This window comes from Aegilops tauschii, chromosome 4 (genome assembly GCF_002575655.3).
Source record: "Aegilops tauschii subsp. strangulata cultivar AL8/78 chromosome 4, Aet v6.0, whole genome shotgun sequence".
Classification (NCBI taxonomy): Eukaryota; Viridiplantae; Streptophyta; class Magnoliopsida; order Poales; family Poaceae; genus Aegilops; species Aegilops tauschii.
In genome coordinates this window covers 281,692,656-281,697,967 of record NC_053038.3, presented here as the reverse complement: position 1 = coordinate 281,697,967, position 5,312 = coordinate 281,692,656, and positions in this window count along the sequence as shown.

Here is a 5,312-nt window from a genome sequence, read left to right as displayed (position 1 = left end):
AAGTTTCCTTGGTCATGCTGGTTTCTATAGGAGGTTTGTTAAAGACTTCTCTAAAATTTCTAGGCCTCTCACCAATCTCTTACAAAATGATGCTCCTTTTGTTTTTGATGATTATTGTCTAGAAGCATTTGAAATACATAAGAAAGCCTTGATTTCTGCACCTATATTTCAGCCACCTGATTGGAACCTACCTTTTGAAATTATGTGCGATGCTAGTGATTATGCTGTTGGTGCTGCTCTAGGACAAAAGTTGATAAGAAACTGAATGTTATTCAGTATGCTAGTAAAACTCTAGAAAGTGCCCAGAGAAATTATGCTACTACTTAAAAAGAATTTTTAGCAGTTGTGTTTGCTTGTGATAAGTTTAGACCTTATATTGTTGATTCCACAGTAAATGTTCACACCGATCATGTTGCTATTAAATATCTCATGGAAAAGAAAGATGTTGAACCTAGACTTATTAGATGGGTTCTCTTGCTACAAGAATTTGATTTTCATATTATTGACAGGAAGGGAGCTGAGAACCCCGTTGCAGACAACTTGTCTAGGTTAAAAAATGTTCTTGATTACCCACTACCTTTTGAGGATAGCTTTCCTGATGAACAATTAAATGTCATAAATGCCTCTCATAATACTCCATGGTATGCTAATTATACTAATTATATTGTTGCTAAATTTATACCACCTAGTTTCACATACCATCAGAAGAAAAGGTTTTTCTATGATTTAAGACATTACTTTTGGGATGATCCACACCTTTATAAAGAAGGAGTAGATGGTGTTATTAGACGTTGTGTACCTGATCATGAACAGGAACAAATCCTATGCAAGTGCCACTTCGAGTCTTATGGAGGGCACCACGCTGGAGATAGAACTACACATAAGGTATTGCAATCTGGGTTCTATTGGCCCCTCTCTTCAAGGATGCTCTTAAGTTTGTCTTATCTTGTGATGACTGCCAGAGAATTGGCAATATTAGTAGACATCGGGAAATGCCTATGAAATATTCACTTGTTATCAAACCATTTGACGTTTGGGGCTTTGATTATATGGGACCTTTTCCTTCCTCTAATGGGTATACACATATTCTAGTTGTTGTTGATTATTGTACTATGTGGGAAGAAGATATTCCAACTAGTAGTATTGATCATAACACTTCTATTAAGATGCTTAAAGAAGTTATTTTTTCGAGATTTGGAGTCCCTAGATATTTAATGACGGATGGTGGTTCACATTTTATTCATAGTGCTTTCCGTAAAATGCTTGCTAACTATGATGTTAACCATAGAATTACATCTCCATATCATCCTTAGTCTAGTGGTCAAGTAGAATTGAGAAATAGGGAGATTAAATTAATTTTGCAAAAGACTGTTAATAGATCTAAAAAGAATTGGTCTAAGAAACTTGATGTTGCTTTGTGGGCATATAAAACTGCTTATAAGAATCCTATGGGTATGTCTCCATATAAAATGGTTTATGGAAAAGCATGTCATTTACCTCTTGAACTAGAACATAAGGCATATTGCGCTATTAAAGAGATCAACTATGATTTCAAGCTTGCCGGTGAGAAGAGGTTATTTGACATTAGCTCACTTGATGAATGGAGAACCCAAGCCTATGAGAATGCCAAGTTGTTTAAAGAAAAACTTAAAAGATGGCATGATAAAAGGATACAAATGTGTGAGTTTAATGTAGGTGATCATGTTTTGCTATACAACTCTCGTTTAAGATTTTTTGCAGGAAAGCTTCTCTCTAAATGGGAAGGCCCTTACATCATCGAGGAAGTCTATCGTTCCGGTGCCACAAAAATCAACAATGCCGAAGGCACAAATCCGAAGGTGGTAAACGGTCAAAGAATCAAACATTATATCTCAAGTACTCCCATAAATGTTGAGACCGATATAATTGACACCGTAACACTGGAGGAGTACATAAGGGGCACTTTCTAGAATGCTTCAGACTCCAAAAAGGAATAGGTATGTGGTATGGTAAGTAAACCGACTCCAAAACGTTTCCGATGATAAATTTTCTCCGTTTTGGAATATTTGAAAATTTAGGAAAATTAAAAGAAGTCCGAAAGAGACACGGGGCCACCACAAGGGTGGAGGGCGCGCCCTACCCCCTTGGGCGTGCCCCCCGTCCTTGTGGCCACCACGTGTGCCTTCTGGACCCCGTTTTCTTGCACGATACTTCTTTTGGTCAGTGAAAATTCATTATATAATCTCCCGAAGGTTTTGACCACCGTACCGCGACAATATCTCCTGTTTTTGTTTCGACCTGTTTTCTGCCAGAATTTTCAAGGTCAGGCATCAAGTCGTCCCCCTCCTCCAACAATGCGGGCCAAGATGCTTGGCTAATGAAGATAGAGATGAAGAGAGAAGAACTTGGGGAGACCAACGAGGGTGATAAGATCAAGATGGCCGTGGAGGATCAAGTTCCGGCAGCAGAAGAAGAAGACATCCTTCAACCTTACTACAATCATCTTACCCCTACTGAAATTGAATCTTTCAACATCATTGAAATAGTTCATGTGCAAAACAAGTATCTCACTCGTGAAAATATTCTGTTGCAAGAGCACATCACCGCACTCAAGGGCGTTATCGTAAATTGGAGCATCTCCTACGTTCGATGCTGGGCACTACTTCATCAACAACTCCATCATCACCACCCCCGAAGAAAGAGACATAAATACATGGGTAGGGGCACTCCCCTTAGCAACTGCCAAGCTTGGGGGAGGTGTCCTGGTACCGTATCACCATCACATCTTTACCTTTATCATTTCTCTTAGTTCGATCCTTTTGGTTATGTCTTGATCTAGTAGAATAAAGTTTTAGTATGATCTTGCTTTGAGTTTTGTTTCGATCTCCCTCTATGTAATCGAGTCCGTGAGATATATAATAAAGAGTAGTTTTGAGTTGAGGGCTTTGCTTTCTTGCTGTGATCTTGAGGGAATTAAATAAAAGAAGGAATAAAATAAATAAAAAGGTCATATATTGATCTTATGGAGAGTAATGACTTCATATATAAATAGTATGATGAATAAAAGTTATTGAGGGTTGACAAACATAGTTTTGGTCATTGTTGCAATTAATAGGAAGTAATAAAGAAAGAGAGGATTCACATATAAATATACTATCTTGGACATATTTTGTAGTTGTGAGCACTCATTAAAATATGACATGCTAAAAGGTTGATGTTGGACAAGGAAGACGACATAATAGGTTATGTTTTCTTATATCCGAATAGAAGTTATATTGTCATGGATCACTCAAGTTGTTGAGATTGCCTTTCCCTCTCATGCTAGCCAAAATTCTTTGCAACAAGTAGAGATACTACTTGTGCTTCCAAAGATCCCTAAACCCAGTTTTGCCATGAGAGTCCACCATACCTACCTATGGATTGAGTAAGATCCTTCAAGTAAGTTGTCATCGGTGCAAGCAATAAAAATTTCTCTCTAAATATGTATGATCTATTAGTGTGAAGAAAATAAGCTTTATGCGAACTTGTGATACGGAAGAAATAAAAGCGACAGACTACATAATGAAGGTCTTTATCACAAGCGGCAATATAAAGTGACGTTCTTTTTCATTAAGATTTTGTGCATACAACCATAAAAGCGCATGACAACCTGTGCTTCCCTCTGCGAAGGGCCTATCTTTTACTTTTATCTTCCACCCTTATACAAGAGTCATGGTGATCTTCACCTTTCCTTTTTACACTTTTTCCTTTGGCAAGCTCTATGTGTTGGAGAGATCTGGATGTGTATATATATATATATATATATATATATATATATATATACACTCGGATAGAGGTTTTCATGAAGTATTATTGTTGACATTACCCTTGAGGTAAAAGGTTGGGAGGCGAAACTATAAGCCCCTATCTTTCTCTTTGTCTGATTGAAACTTTGTACCCATAAGTATCGCGTGAGTGTTAGGAATTGTGAAAGATTAAAAGATAGTTGAGTACGTGGACTTGCTGAAAAGCTCTTTTATTGACTCTTTCTGATGTTATGATAAACTGCAATTGCTTCAATGTCTGAGATCATAGTTTGTTAGTTTTCAATGATGTTTCTGATTCATACTTTACCTTGTGAACGAATTGTTACTTTAGCATAAGAAATTATATGACAATATATGTTGCTGTACTAAAGATAATCATGATGCCCTCATGTCTGTATTTTATTTTATCGACACCTCTATCTCTAAACATGTGGACATATTTATCGATATCGGCTTTCGCTTGAGGACAAGCGAGGTCTAAGCTTGGGGGAGTTGATACGTCCATTTTGCATCATGCTTTTGTATCAATATTTATTGCATTATGGGCAATTATTACACATTTTATCACAATACGTCTGCCTTTTCTCTATTATTTTATAAGGCTTACATTATAAGGCTTACATGATTGGTACCTGTGGGTTGCTAGTAGTGTTGATTACTCCTTGTAGTTGATGCTAGTTTGTTTATTCGGTGGAAGATCATATGTTCAGATCCTTAATGATAATTAATACTCCTCTGATTATGAACATGAATATGCTTTGTGAGTAGTTACGTTTGTTCCTGAGGACATGGGAGAAGTCTTGTTATAAGTAATCATGTGAATTTGGTATTCGTTCGGTATTTTGATGAGATGTATGTTGTCTTTCCTCTAGTGGTGTTATGTGAACGTCGACTACATGACACTTCACCATTATTTGGGCCTAGGGGAAGGCATTGGGAAGTAATAAGTAGATGATGGGTTGCTAGAGTGACAGAAGCTTAAACCCTAGTTTATTTGTTGCTTCGTAAGGGGCTGATTTGGATCCATATGTTTCATGCTATGGTTAGGTTTACCTTAATTCTTCTTTCGTAGTTGTGGATGCTTGCGAGGAGGGGTTAATCATAAGTGGGAGGCTTGTCCAAGTAAGGGCAGCACCCAAGCACCTGTCCACCCACATATCAAATTATCAAAGTAACAAACGTGGATCATATGGGCATGATGAAAACTAACTTGACGACAATTCCCATGTGTCCTTGGGAGCACTTTGCTTTATATAAGAGTTCGTCCAGGCTTGTCCTTTGCTACAAAAAGGATTGGGCCACCTTGCTGCACCTTTGTTACTTTTATTACTTGTTACACGTTACGATTTATCTCGTCACAAAACTATCTGTTACCGATAATTTCACTTCTTGCAGAGAATACCTTGCTAAAAACCACTTGTCATTTCCTTCTGCTCCTCGTTGAGTTCGACACTCTTACTTATCAAAAATACTATGATAGATCCCCTATACTTGTGGATCATCAGCATACGACATACTCAAAACTCG